This window comes from Petaurus breviceps, unplaced genomic scaffold, assembly GCF_028583685.1.
Source record: "Petaurus breviceps papuanus isolate PSGF00001 unplaced genomic scaffold, PetGlider_PUasm1.0 181, whole genome shotgun sequence".
In the NCBI taxonomy this organism is placed as follows: domain Eukaryota; kingdom Metazoa; phylum Chordata; class Mammalia; order Diprotodontia; family Petauridae; genus Petaurus; species Petaurus breviceps.
In genome coordinates, this window is record NW_027185784.1 from 1636300 (window position 1) to 1652453 (window position 16154).

The window sequence follows — 16154 nt, forward strand, 5'->3', positions numbered from 1 at the left end:
AACATGCTTTTTGTTGGAGGAGGAAGTGAGAGCAGATAATAAGGTTTCAGGTAACAGATTGCCAAGGTTATAGTTTCTTAGAGTTTTCTTTTTCCTTAAATGTTACATTTTAAGTGACCATATTTACTCGAGCTGAGTTTGGCAGCAGCAATGGTGATTGTGACTGTAGGGATGTGACATTGGCTGCTTGAATCATCTGAAGTGATCACACTTTCAGGTGTGTTCTGTACAGGAGGTACGTTTTGTCAGCCAACCCAATGAAAGACACATCAAATAAATCATCCAGGATACTAGAGGCTCCTAGCATTTAACTTATGTTATAAAGGAGTGAGTGAAATGTAATGTTCCATTAACCTACCCTAGATATGTTAAAATATGAAATTATAACAGGAACAAATGGGCATATTTTCTTGTAAAGTCTGTGAGACCTGCTTCCAGCATCAATCATCCCTTCATTCATAAATCCCTTTACTACATAGTACATCTGGTGGAAAGCATTCACATGAATTTTAAAGAAGAGTAGGGATTAACCTTCTGGGTTTATTTTGGTCTGTAGAAAATTAAAACGAAAGCTCATTTGAGACTGATTGTGCCACTCAAAAGCTGCTCACCATGTATTTATTTTTCCAAGTAGTTTACAGAGGCTTCAGGGCCTTTTGGGATCATTAAAAGAAAAGCAGAGAAAACTGCCAGTGGGGTCACAAAATGATCCTAGGGGTACCCTTAAAAGCAATATGTGCTTCTATTTTCTAGGAGAGCTTTGTGTTCTGTGCTGTCCATTATCACAGAGAAATTATCTGTCGTTACAAGAAAACATACATTTTGTTACTGTTTACATGGATAATAGCGTATTCAACCTCCAGAAGGGCCAGCCTAGTTGTAATAAAAAAGTAAACAGCTTTTCAAAAGTAGATTTAAAAGAAGTATCCCATTAGTCTGACTATATTGCAAAATTAAATGCAAGAAATGCAAAAATATCTTCAGAGAACTCCTTCCCTTGAATGAGTAAATGCCTCCCCACCTCCCAACCAGAAAAAAAAATATATTAGATTGAAATTATGATCCAGAAAAAAACCTGAGATACATAATTTTGGCTTAGAGTTGGGGGCTGACCATATTTCAGTTATGATCTGACAGTGCAGCATGTAGATATCTAATCCTTGTGTTTAGATTCAAACTATACCAACTTTGAGGCATATTGATAAAAATTCAAACACTTAGTCATTTGTTCAACAAACAATGATTAAGTGTATAGTATTATACTATTCTATGAGCTAAGGAAGAAAGATAAGTAAGATAGGCTTGCTCTTGGTCTTATGGAGTTTACTGTCTACTGAAGGATGGAACATGTAGTCATACATCTTAACATTATCAATATATTCTGCTGTGGGATTTATTGCAGAACCACAAACAATCAGTTGAAAAAAATTCAAACTTAAGTATTCATGTTAATGGTAGAAAAGAAGATAATAAGGATAAATATGAAATGCTTCAATGATCCTCACGACCAATTTTAGCCAATGGTTCCAGTCTCCTGTCTCAACAGAATATTTCATCAAAACACCTGAACGGTTGTAAAAAAAAACAAAAAACGTTTTTTCACTTTCATGTGAATCAGCTCCATCAAGGGCCCATATGAACTATATTTACCTATTTTGTCTGAGTAACCTCCTAGTAAAATCGATATAGGTTTGTCACTGTAGCTTCAGGGTACTGAATTTTTTTGACCAAAGGAACTCTTGAAGATTGTTTGATAAATTTAGTGAACAATAAGATACTTGAAGACTGGGATAGTTTCATTTTTGGGTCTTTGTATTCCTAATGACTAGTACAGTGGACACTGCTTAATAAGTACTTGTTGATTGATAGTTTCAGAGATTACCTAATACCCCACTAGATCATCCATGCCTGTACTCATTCCATTCCTGCCCATCCTACAAGACTCTTCAATCATGAATCTCCCCTAAATTGGCCACCTGATGTACTGAGGGCCTCCCTCCTGTTCTTCTGACATAACAGGAATACCAATGAAGCATGTGAGTTCCAGTTATCCATCACTCTCTCTCTCAGTTACCGGCTCATCTTTTTTCTAGTCATACATTTTTCTGATGATAGAGTACCAACTACACCAACAAAATTGCAGTTGTATTAAAGCTTTATTAAAGTACAGATTTGCTAACGTGCATGAAATGATAAACTGGGCATGATTATTAAGGAGGAAGAGCAAAAGTAAGGATTCTGTCTTGTCCCTGATCTGAATGATCAACCTTGATTTACTGAGAGCTGAGTGAATCGCTTAAAAAATAAAGTGTAGAAGGGGAAGAATTTTAATAAAACATCAAAATATGGCATTATTCTTTAAGCAATGGAAATGTATTGCCCTGATATCCAAAATGTTTAAATAGCTATTTAGATGTACATATTCAAGGTTTATTATGGTTTTACTTTGCATCATAAGTTGAATTCTTCAGAAATGTCCAAGTGGAAAACTGTTGTCAAAATCTTCCTGGAGCTTTGCATCCCCAAAGATTTTCTTATCCCAAGAAGATAACCTGGGTCTTAGAGGTATGCAGAGCAAGAAACCATTAGAAGTATCAATATTTACCCAAACTTTTCAGGTCATTGGGCAGTACAGCAGGGTTACGTGACAAGAGCAGCAGTAATGTATTATTAATGTTTACCTTAGCTCCATTTTCATAAAAAAAGAAGAAAGAGATCCACTCAATTTCTTTCTTCAGTGAGGAGCAGCAATAATTAAATGACAAATGGTAATATATAGCCAAGAAAACGTCATCGCTACTAATTTGTTGGAACAAATTTAATAGAGGAAGTAGTTGTACAATAAAATATATTATTGAGCATCGGCTTTTCATTATTTCAACTTTTTCCACATTCAACATTAAAGTATTAAATGTGAACATATTGCCTCTTCAGCTTAGTGGTGATAGGAAACACTTGAATTTGGCACCTGGGAATGAGTTCTTCCAACCTCAGGGAAGAGAGTGCTAGATGGCTAAAAATGCCAGCAAATTCTAAATGGACTTCAAACTCCATTAGCTTTTAATTACAGATAATCTCATAAATGTTCTTCCAAAAGAAAACCAGCAGCCTGTGAAGGTAAATTGTAAATTGATTTTTCAAAATAGAGAGGGGGGAACAATGATGTGGTCAATTATCATTTGAGCATCATTGCTTTTAATAAGACATCATTTGCCATCATCTATTAGTGATTTAGGGCCTTGACTTGGTCCCGTGAGAATTCCTCTTCATTCCTATTTAAATGCTAGAGTACTTTCCCTACTATCCACTAATCCAGTGGTCCCCAAAATTTTTGATGGGGTACTTCTAGCGAAGATTTTTGAGCATGTACCCCAATATATCATTTACTTATTTTCAAATTTTATGCATATATGGCTACATTAGTAATTATATTCATTACTCAATGTGCATTAAAAAGGATAAAAAAAGAATGTTAGATAGTATGAGTAGGGGAGTGCATATAGTGACATCAACAAGGACTAGAGGGGGGAGAGATTTAGTGCAGGGAGACTAAGACTGTTGTAACCATCAAGGAAAGAGATAATGAGGTCCTTAAAAAGAGTGGTGACTATGTCAGTAGACAAAAAATTGACGGACAGGGGACATGCAATGGGGTAGAAATGACCATATTTGTCTGCCAACTAGATATGTAAAGTGAGAGATTTGGATGTTTATCTTAAATTTAAAAAGTTACAAGACCTAGTACAGTGGAAATGAGTATTACAAGTTTTTCAAGTGAATGAATAAAGGAATACAAATGAATGAATGCATGTGATTATTAGAATTTTCAAATTCTTTTGTTTTTAGAAATAATTTTCTTTTTTTGCCTTTTTTTTGGAGGGGAAGTTGGGGTTAAGTGACTTTCCCAAGGTCACACAGCTAGTAACTGTTAAGTGTCTGAGGCTGGATTTGAACTCAGGTACTCCTGACTCCAGAGCCAGTGCTCTATACACTGAGCCACCTAGCCGCCCCTGAATTTTCAAATTCTTAACAAAAAATTATTGTTTATGTAACTGGTCTAAAATTATACCCCCTCAGTTATTTATCCAGCAAAATTATTTCATAAAATTATCATTACTGATATCATCAATATAGCATATATACATTGTTTTATAAAATAATTTTATAAGTCAATTATTATATTATACATATATTCATTTTATAACTTATATTTTTACAAATACATAATATTACTGATGTGTATATATGTGTACATGTATATATTATTATTCAGTTATTTCTGTCATGTCTAATTCTTTGTGACCCATTTTGTGGTTTTCTTGACAAAGGCACTGGAGTGGTTTGACATTTCCTTCTCCAGCTTATTTTACAGATGAGGAAACTGAGACAAACAGGGTCAAATGACTTGCCCAAGGTCACACAGCTACTAAGTGTCTACAGCCAGATTTGAACTCAGGAAGATGAGACTTCCTGCCTTCAGATCCAGTAATTTATCTCTTATTAAGTAATTTAGATAGATAAATTACACAACAGTGGAGTATGTTGTGGGGCGGGGGAGAAAAAGAAGGAGGAGGAGAAGGGAGATTTCTCTACTCCCCCTCACCACACATACACATGAACAAATAACAAATAGGTCCATAAACTCAAATGCTAGTTGGGATAGAAAACAAATTCCCAAGAAACTCATAGTCCATGGTGGAAAAGTATATATTCTCACTCCAGTGTGTTGAATACTAAGAAGAACAATTTCAATGAATTAGTTGGCACTATTGGATCTCAGTTTCAAAGAAATCATGAAGAAGTACCGTACTAAAAACATATACTGTCCCAGAGACCAAAATATCTGCATGTAGAAAGAGAAAGGTTGGTTATATTTGGCATGGAGAAAGGAATTATTCTTCTATGGAAACTTATCTACCTAAGTTCATTCTCACCCTGTGCCTTTCCTATGTGTTATGGATTTTGTGAGGCTCAAATAAGGGGGATTATATTTGATAAATTGCAAATGGCAATAGAAATTTAAGAAGGTCTTAATGGTCTACCTGTTGTGATGAGGGTATAGATAAGGGTAAAGCAGGGGATAGTTGGAAATCTTTTGCCATGTGCTGTTCAAAAAACACTCTTACTACTTCCCAGTCACTAGATTTCTTCAATACACTCAGTATGTGGATATAATAAAGGAATATTCTGCCCCCTCCCCTCACCTTTCAGAGCTGCAAGTCCAGTTACTAATAGTTTCCACTTTTATTTTATGTAGTATTAGGGCAATCTAATTCCTTTCTCTGGGATATTGTGAACTTCTTTTTTCCTATACATCTTCACTGTCTGAAAAGATGGATTGAGAGTTGGAAGGAAAAGATCTCTGGTCATCTGATTCAACCCCCTCATTTTACAAAAACTGATTCCTTGAAAGGTTAAGTGCTTTGTTAAAGGTCACACAAGTATTAGTAAGTAGCATGGCAAGATTTGAACCCAGGTCCTTTGGTGGCAATAGAAGTTTGATAAGGGCAAAATGAGATATGAAGAGGAGTGGAAGAAATCCTCATCTTGTTTCAGTGCAGGGAGGAAGAGGAAAAAAGATAAAGGGATTATATTGGATACCGCTATCCCCGCCCCCCCCCCACCCATGATTTCACTAGTAAATCTCTATGAAGCTTTAAAGGCTTTGGGGAAATTTTTCCAGTCAAGTTACTTAGGATAAGAATCTGACCTTGAGAGTGAGAAATGTGAATACAATCCCCTTTAGAATTTTATCTTGTCTTGAAAAACAACTGCTCCAGACCCTTGAGAGTAAGTGTCCAAAACTCAAAAAGATGCCATTGAAAATGTCAGACAACACATTATTCTGCCCTGGAATCATTTCTGTTAAGATGCATTTTAAAGGTGCCATGGAAATAAAGCTGAGAAAACAGAAAAAAAAAAACATCCAAACATGGGAAACTCATTAAGATCACCCTAGTAAAACCTATTGACATATTTACTTCTAATCCTTGGATCAATAAGAAAGGTAGTTCTACCCAAATTCTATTCCTGGGAAGTTACATTAGGATTAAACTAGGAGGGATATATTATGCTGGGTCAAAGTTTTTCCTCAGACAGCAGTGTGGATAATTAGACACTGCTTTTCTCTGGAAAAATTAATATCCCATACATTTGGAGCACATATCTTCTACCTTATGATAACAGCCAGAGGTGATGGGTATCAAAATTATAAAATCAAAGAAGTGGAAGGGATCTTTATGGTTATTTCTAGCCTCTCACCTCACTTTAGGAAGGACAGGGGACCCCCTAGGTGATAAGAAACCAGCTACTCTTAATAACTTCCTGTGAAGACCTTAGCGACCCTTTAGTTACTCATCTTTCTCAGTAATCCACATTAATATTAAGTAATGCCCAGTGCCTGTTTAGGTATGCCTTTTTTTTTTCTTTTTTTCCTCTTTATTTAATGGGGAAATAGAACAGTTGGTTGCCATCCTTTTAAGATAGTGACATGTCCTCAGGGGCCACTTCAGTAACGTTTGGTAGGTTTTCTCCATAATTTTTGCACAGTGCAAATTGCAAAGGACTGGAAGGGTCAAATTGAGTTGGCACCCTTAATACACTTGAATTGTTCTTAAATGATCAGTAATCAGTCTTCTTACCTCTAGGCCAGATAATATATACTAGATTAAAATCTTGATTAAACAGAATACTCAGGAAATTTGGAGTTTTGGTTAATTTAATTTTATGGTAAACCAAGAGTCGAGGAAGATTCCATTTTGATTTCAATCTTTGTTTCTAAAAGTGTTTCTAAAATACATTCATTCTTATACTGGGTTTTTTAAAATTCTCAGTGCTATTAAGAGCATTAAGCTATTAGAGCTTAAAATTACACTGACATTTGAGACACCTTGTATTAATAAGTATAATCAATATGATTCACTCGCTTGTGATGATTGAGGTGATTGATTCAAGACCATTATTCAGAATATCACTTGTCATTGCATCCTATGTATGCATAGCATTTTCATTTATTCATTTACTTCTTCATTCAACAGACTGTCATTGTATACTTCCTGGGAATAACACAATGGGACATAAGCTCCTTGAGTGCAGGGATATATTGTCTTTTATTTTTCTTTATATGCTTAGTGCCTAGCAAAGTGTAGGCACATATTAGAAACTTAATAAGAATATATTAGATGAATAAGTGAGCACAATCTTCCTAAATACTGTAGGCATGGAGTTAATGTCTCACCAACCAATATACATAGAATAGAAGTATAGAAAAAAATGGGACAATCACTGTGATAGTAATGGCAATTAAAGATTCTCCTGTATTGGCTTGGTTTTCAAATTGATTGTGTTAAAACCCAGAGCTTGTTAATCCCACCTGTGGCATGGACTTTTTGATGTGAAAAGAAAGTCCTGAACTGGGAGGAGCTGGTGACGTAGATTTGGAGAGACAAGAGAGAGGTAGAAGATCTTTTTGGAAGCAGCACCTCGTGGAGAGAGAGAGACTAAGAGAATTGCTGGTGGCCGCTTTGAATTGCCCTGGACTTTTGAGACCTGCCCCCTGAGCTGCCAAGGACTGAGGAGACATGGCTGTTTTGCTGGTACTTTGCCTGTCTATTTTGATGTTATTTTGCCAGATTTGTCCACTGGTGAAAGACAGTCCTTTTGTTGAAGAAGTCCTGGAACCTGGCTGTTCGCTAAGAAGCCCAGAGACTGTCCTGCAGACAGAGAGTGAATACTGTCCACTGGTGAAGGACAGTGCTGTTGTTGCAGGGGTCTGGAGACTGTCCTGCAGACAGAATGAATACTGTCCACTGGTGAAGGACAGTGCTGTTGTTGCAGGGGTCTGGAGACTGTCCTGCAGACAGAGTGAATACTGTCCACTGGTGAAGGACAGTGCTGTTGTTGCAGGGGTCTGGGAACCTTTCTGTTGGTTCAGAAGCCCTGAAGAAGGATTTTCTTGTTGTATGTTTACAGAAATCCTGGGAGAGGGCTTTGCTAATGTGTTCAGGGGTTCTAGGACTGTTCTACAGACAGAGGATGAATTGATGAAGGGACTGGCAATGTATCTCGTGGCCTTGCTGAGCCTTGTCTCCCCAGGAACTAAGATTGCTGAGAACTTGCCTCGAGTCAAGATGAAGAAAAGACCTCCATTTGGGTATTAAGTGCTGTGTTTAAACTTGATGTAACTCTGGGGTAGATTCAATTGAGATCCAGGGGTGGGGAACTTTTGACCTTTTTGTGCTCTGTGATTGACAAATGAAGGTACTTTACTTATGTTTGGAAACTAATCTCCATTTGAGAAGAGGGGCTTGATTGAATGATTGGAAGGTCCTGGGGTGGGGTAGTACTTGGAGATTATTTAATCACGCTTAGTAAATGCTGTATTTGTAATGATGTCATGTTTTGATCTTCTCTGTTCTTGGTTTGTCACTGAATAAAATGGAGAGCACCTATGCTGGTATTCTGAACCTTGGGAAGTTGCCTTTCCTTGGCATTATATTACAATCACATACTGAGGAAAGTTTGGCTAGAAGGATCAGGAAAGCTTTTTTGGTAGAGGTGCTGTTTGAACCTTGTCTCTAATAAATGGTAGATTTTCAAGAGATGAAGTAGAATGGCGTTACTAGAAATGGGAAGGACGTGTTAAATATGAGAGTTCATGCAACTCCCATCAATGAAAGTTAGTAGTGCTGTCTTTGTAATTGGTAGTTTAGATAGAGTTGCTTAAAGTACTGTACTTAAAAATTGAAACCTGCTGTCCAGTCACAAGGTGTGTGTGTGTGTGTGTGTGTGTGTGTGTGTGTGTGTATGTGTGTGTGTGTGTGTCTGTCTGTGGGTCTCCCTCCCTCTCTCCCTCATGCAACCAGCATATGTAAGAAGTTGGAATTCAGCCCAGGTCTTTCTAAATAAAGACAGCTCTCCATCCACTATGCCATGCTGAATCCCAATGCTAAGAGGTTGATTATTGTATATTAACTGATAGTTTCAAACCTCATTAGTTTGTAGAACTTTATGAGGTTAATTGCTGTACTGCTATATAAACAAAGTCCATTCTAGTTGTGTGTGTGTGTGTGACAGAGAATGGGAGAGAGAGAGAGAGAGACAGAGAGAGACAGAGAGACAGAGAGAGACACAGAGAGAGAGAGAGAGACAGAGAGACAGAGAGAGACACAGAGAGAGAGAGAGAGACAGAGAGAGAGACAGAGAGACAGAGAGAGACAGAGAGACAGAGAGAGAGAAAGAAGGAAGGAAGGAAGGAAGGAAGGAAGGAAGGAAGGAAGGAAGGAAGGAAGGAAGGAAGGAAGGAAGGAAGGAAGGAAAGAAGGAAGGAAGGAAGGAAGGAAGGAAAGAAGGAAGGAAGGAAAGAAGGAAGGAAGGAAGGAAGGAAGGAAGGAAGGAAAAAGAGAAGAGATGGGTGAAGAGAGAATCTTCACTTTTGAGCTTAGCTACTCATGCTAGTTAGCCTTTAGTGAGTTTATAAACTCACTTTCTACCCTTAACAAGCCAAGCAAAACTTCACAAAGAAACCTTATTTTCCCAGAGACAAAGATGAGTCATTGTTATCCCAGTATATAAGCACAGTACCTGTTCTAGCATCCCTCTATCTATCCATCTGTTTGTCTGTTTATCTATACTCCATGCACCTGTCAAGTTGCACCGATACACATCTGTGATCTCATAGGTAGAGGAAAGGATAGGACAAAGCTGTAAGGAAAAGATCTATATGAACAAATGATTAGACTACAACATCCATCTATTGTAGGAAATGGTCAGGGGTTTTATTCACAAGTACCCAGAAAGTCACCCAGCCATCTATTGAGCTCTGAATCCCAGGTAGAGTCACCAATAGTCACAAGACCTCCCCATTGATTATTTAGTATTTCTCATGCTTCAGGTAGCATAGCTGACATTTAACTTGCTGTGGCTGGGCTTCAGGGATTCACATGTGCCATGTGAACAGTACTGCCGTAGCATCAATATCAAGAACTCAGGCACAGACGGCAGTGCCTTTCATTCCGAAGGCCTTTGCAAATCAGCTTCACGAAAAGGAATAAAATAAGAATCCCTAAAAATAGTGGGGAATCTGGACAGCATTGTGGGTTGGCCATCAAATTTCTTATCATAGCCTAAACAATAAGCATTTGCTATAAACTTGGTGTTCCTGTTTACATAGGTAAACTTTAAAAAAATTGATCATGGAAACTTTTTTAACTTTCTGGGTTTTGATACAATGAGCACAATATCATCTCCAAACAGGAGCCCATAGAGTAACTCACAATCTTCAGGGAACTTCCTTCCATTTGGACTCCCCATCAGATATTCCCTAAGACTATCTTCATCAAATATGTTGCCCTGTGTTATGCCTCACTTGATGTGAGTAATTAGAGGGTCATCAGACAAAGTAACTCAGTGGTAACTCTTTCAATGAATTCATTTTGAATGAAATTAGAAACATGAAATGTTTTGTCAAGGTTATTAGTACTTTACATACCCAGATCTAGTTATGATTGGAGTAAATATATGAGAGCTACCTTATTGGAGGAAAAACTTTGGTTCTAACAAATCATTTTTTTTTCATAGCTGACAAATAATATGGTCAGTAAAGCTTTGTATCCATTACATTTTTCAATCAATTGCTGAAAGCAAGTTGGATTGCCTTTTGGAAATTGTGCTTTTAATGACCCTAGGCTTTTCTCTGAAAATAAGAGCCATCTTCTTAATATCAGTATTCTTTCAGTGTTACTGTATAGCTGTGAGTCATGGAATACCAGAGTCTCTATAGATTTGAAGTTCAAGGTCGTTCATGGGGCAATGGAGAAACACACATTGAACGTGAGCAGGATGCATCATATAATGAACAAAGAATTCTACAGGAAAAAAAAGTGACACAAAGGATATCATCAGAGAGATGTAGGAGCAGATAAGGAAGGCTAGTCATGTAGCGAGCATCAGAAAAAAATGGAAAGAAAGCCTTCACACTCCTTTTCTATCCTTACAGTGTCAGAACTAGCATTTATGTAAGACACAGACAAGAGTGGCCCCAGATAAGAAGGTATGGATGAGTTGTAATCTGAACCATTGGAGGGATGTTCATCTCAACACAATCATTAAGGTTTTGAAGGGTTCATTCCATTATCTTTATGTTGAAATACATTGAGTAGAAACCACTGTTGTTAAATTTGTCTAAATTATAAAATCTTTTATGAGACTCTAGTGAATCCCATTTCAGTGTTATGTCTTAAGCATGTAGAGGCTGTCATTGACATATTGGAGGTGACAATGAAAAGAGGAGATGGTGAAAATGTTGGGGGGTCCTGAATTTAAGTAAATGGAGGGGTAGTCCTAAAAATTCTAAAATTTGCTCCCCAGGAGTGGCTAGGTGGCACAGTGAATAGAGCACTGGCCCTGGAGTCAGGAGGACCTGAGTTCAAATCTGACCTCAGACACTTGACACACTTACTAACTGTGTGACTTTGGGCAAGTCACTTAGCCCCAATTGCCCTCCAAAAAGCAAAAGACAAAAATAAAAATAAAATAAAATTTGCTCCCCAGATCCACCACATCAAATGGTAGATACTCTGAAGGTCAAGATTTAAGTTATTTATGGAATGAGGGGATTACAAACAATCTGCAAAATGATTTTCCTAAATTAATATTATGAGCTATAGCTTAGTCATATAAAAAAGGATGCTGAGATTACTTGAAAAGGTCACCTTTAAGAAGCTTTTAGATAAAAGATAATATGTCATCATGAGGTACTGTTTCTCCAGTTAAATTTATTAATGCATTCATTTATTTATTTATTTTATATAAATAATAAATATATTTATTTTATATATTTATTTATTAATTTATTAATGCATTTTATACTACACCAGGTAAATTTTCTTTCTGTTTTCTGCAATGATTGAAGCATAATTATGTAAATATAAAGAAGTCAAGCTTTTTAATATTCACAAGAAAAAAATATAAGAAACACTTTCCATTCTAACTGCCATTATTTCCGCATAACATTTAACTGAAATTGGATTCTCAAAAGAGTAGTATAAAAACAGGATAAAGAGAGAAGAAAGCTAGCACTGTCTCGTATAGATAATACAGAGATAAAAATAATGCTCCCAAGTGTAGAGGGGATCTGGGGTGGTGGTGAGTGAAGAACATGATTATGTCTCTATCCTTTCATAGAGGAGATTTTAGGGTGCCATCTTTAGCAATAATGATCAGTCTCGTGGGACATTTTGTCAAATATGGTTTTCCAAAATTATAGTGAGCATGGATTCAGCGTTCTGAAATGGAACGAATGAAATTAGATTGACTGAGAATAGACTTCTAGGCAGACCTTTGTTTGAGTCAAAGGTCAAATTGTATCGATCACTGGAGGAATAGTCATAAAGAGACCAAATCTGAAGGTTGGTCTGAAACTAGGAGATGATTCTTTTTTTTCTAAGACGATTCCTGAGGAAGAAGGAATGGAGTAAAATTCATATGCCAAATAGCTAGAGATTTGTACTAAATCTATAATCTGGCATGTCTAAGGAAGGAACCAACAGAAGTCCAAAGAAAGTCTGAAAGTCTTAATGATTTTAGCACCAGTGTGGTAGATGTGTGAAAGTCTATGGTTCAAAATATACTTTCGGGGACATTTTCTACATATTCTCAATACAACAAAGTGGTATTCTTTTAAACAATAAAGCTATTCTGTCACATTTATTTAATTATGAATACAACAGATATGTTATCAGAGATAGGTTGAGTTCTATCCCCAGTTTATTGTGGAGCCATGCTCTGTCTGCTGCCATCTAAAAAAAGTATATTGGCTGTCTATAAAACATTTAAGATATTTTTTTCTTTCCTCTTTAAGTAAATTACGATATTGATAGTGTTTTTTCTAAGTTTTTCAAATCTACAACTTATAGTCCTGTAACACCACTAAGATGTAGACCAGACTAATATATATCTTTTATTTTATAAGGTTAATCATCACTATACTGATCTTGCAAAATTATTGATAATCTTTTGTATGTCATTTATCCGTGTGGTGCTTGAAAATGTACACATAAAACAACTAGTAAAGCTCTGTCTTGAGAATTTTTAACATTGTCCATAATCTGTCAAGTTGATGGTTTCCCAGAGGAACAGAAGCATATTATAAAAACAGTTTCCATTGTATCTTAGACCAAAGATTGACTGACTTCATCGCACAACCTTGCTTCTTTCCATTGGTGCTTAAGAATGGACTACCCAGCGCTCTATCATCTCTGACACAACTGGTCATACCATTGTATAGTAACCTTGTTTAGTCATTTCAGTTGTGTCTTAGTTTTCATGACCCCATCTGAAGTTTTCTTGGGAAAGATACTGGAGTGGTTTGCCATGTCCTTCTCCTGTTCATTTTACAGATAAGGAAACTAAGGCAAACAGGATTAAGTGATTTGCCAGGGACATAAAACCAGTAATAAAACTCAATGTATATTTCTGGACCACCAAACATACATATATGAGCTGTCAAAGCTCCGACTTTCTATTGTGGTCAAATTAACATTTTGAAAAGTTGATGAATATAATGTCTGAATTTTGGTGGCATTTCCAGCAATTATACTATGTGGGAATCACAAGTTCTGACCAATTATGCTGCAGTTCTAAGAAGCTGATTTTGTAAGACAATAGCAATGACAAAAGGTCTCTAGCTAGTGGCAGCCAGGTGGCTCAGCAAGCAAGAGCACTGGCTCCAGTGTTGGGATGACCTGGGGATCAAATCCAGGCTCAGATACTTAGCACCACACCCAGAAATGACTGGCCGTGTAACCTTGAGCAAGTTACTTAACCCCAATTGCTTTAAAAATAAAGGTCTCTAACTAAGACCTTGCTGGTGAGCAGCAAGATGTCATTAGATGGCCTTTGTCAACTTTTTGTCATTTGGCTTGATAATGAGGGTGCTGTTTCAGAAACTTGTGGTGCTTTCTTCACATTTCATGAGGGCAGAGGGCTCAATATGCTAATTATCTCCCATTGTTACATTATATAGACATGATACATAACTAGCCCACATATTTTCATTACCAGGAAAGAAACCATAAAAGAAAAAGAAAAAAAAAACACTTCACAACCTTTAGATTAGGTAATAAGAATTTAACCTAAATATTGGGAGAATTTGAGTCAATGTCAGTGATCTTCGAAGAATAATTGGGAGATGGAAATATATCCCAAGACTGAAGAGAGGCACTTAATAAGTACTCAACAAATATTTGTTGAATGAATTCCCTGCAAAGTGTGGACTCAAGTGAAAATGTATTGGGATTCCGTGGAAGAATATAAAATATCTTTCCCAACACATAAATGTAGAAAGAATTACTGCCACCACAGGTTTCTCTACCAGACTAAAGAGAGTATGCTAATATTGTTAGAAAACAAAAATCATATCAGATTTCACAGAATATCTTATGGCTAGGACTTCTTAAATGATTTTAATTTTTAAAAAATTGAAAGACTACCTACTTAAATTATCTAAGGATTGTTGTGGAGCTTTAGGGGATGCTGTTTTATATTAAATTTATATGATGTATATTGAGTGACTCAATAGAAGGCTTTTTGTAGGAACAGACTTATTAAGCACTAACAGTGACTATGCATTACACAAGGAACTGTCGTGGTGGTTTGTAAGGAACAAACAATTCTTTGGATCTCACTAAGATCTTTACATCATATCAAAATACAATGAAAAGATTCTTGTTATACATTTTTGGGTTCAAATCTATTTAATGTGGGTGAGTTAACTCACTGACTGAAAAGAGAGGGATAAGAGTAGATATAGGGACTGGACTTATCATTTCATTGTAATAGAAAATTCTTGCAATGAGAAAATTCCTCCTATCAATGCAAATCAGACCTTCTCTGTAATTTATAATCTTAGTGAACAGAACACTGAGAAGTTAAATGATTTATCCAAGGTAACAGAGCATGTATATGTCACAGATAAGACTTTAATCTAGGTCTTCTTTGCTTCTAAGTGGAGGTTGGGGGAGTAGGTGTGTGACAGCAGTGTAGGAATTTGTATCCTGTATATATCTAACTGTTCCATTCAACCTATGCCAGGCACACTGGCAAAAAAAAGGGAGCCAGGTCTTTCTCAGGTTCTTCTCAATGTAGCCAAGGGCCTATCTCTAGTAAGAAGTTCTAAGAGTCAGAATCTACTTTTTTCCTCTATTTATCCTTAAGAATCTAGATGAAGAAGCAAGGGCTATGGGGCACTTCTAATTCTTCAGTCTTCTCTGACTCTGTAAAAGTCAAGTCTTGGTTTCATGACCAGAATTTTGGTGTCTGAACATTCATTGCAACGTCCATGCTGTTGGATGGACATAAAAACTCACAAAATGCCAAATGACGGCAAAAACACAAGTGGTAGAGAATGATTGATATGTTTCCCCCAGATATGTAACTACAAGAAAGACTGCTATCACAGGCAAGAAGGAAAGGTGAATTGATAGCTGTACAAATTCCTTGATGTCACCAAACCTGCTTCCAGTCCAAATCTCCTGGGGGATAAGGTTTTTTGCATCATCAAGGCATTGACAATCCAAGTGTCTGAAAGCTGAATTCCACAAATTTTTTTAATAATTTTGTTTGAGAGAAAGTAATATTTAATGGGAAATATCAGATATGTGCACTATAAGAGAAATTCTTGACTCAATAGTAAACACACAAATCCAATATACGCTTAAGTCAAGCATATGAATTATTGGGAAATTTCAAGCTGAATACAATCAAATATCACTAAAAAAGAATATTACTAAATAATGAAAGTAGAATCTTTAACAAGAATCCCAAGAATATTATACAGTTGTTCCTGGAAAGATGATGATGAGTGATCAATTATTAATGCCTATTGCTAGGTCTAGATGGACTTATCTTGACCCAAGGCAACTCAGACTTACCAATGTCTAGATTGATAGAGGAAGATAGAGAAAGAAAAAGAGATAAAGAAAGAATAAATATAACTGGAATTAAAAAAAAAATCAGATGTCATTAAATATTTCAATTGTACTTCATCTATATTCCTTTCTTTATCTTTTTTCTGTTAACACTTGTCCTCCCCCAGAAAGTCACACTTTATAGCGAAGAATAAAATTTAAAGAAAGAGGAGAAAAAAATCTTCAAAA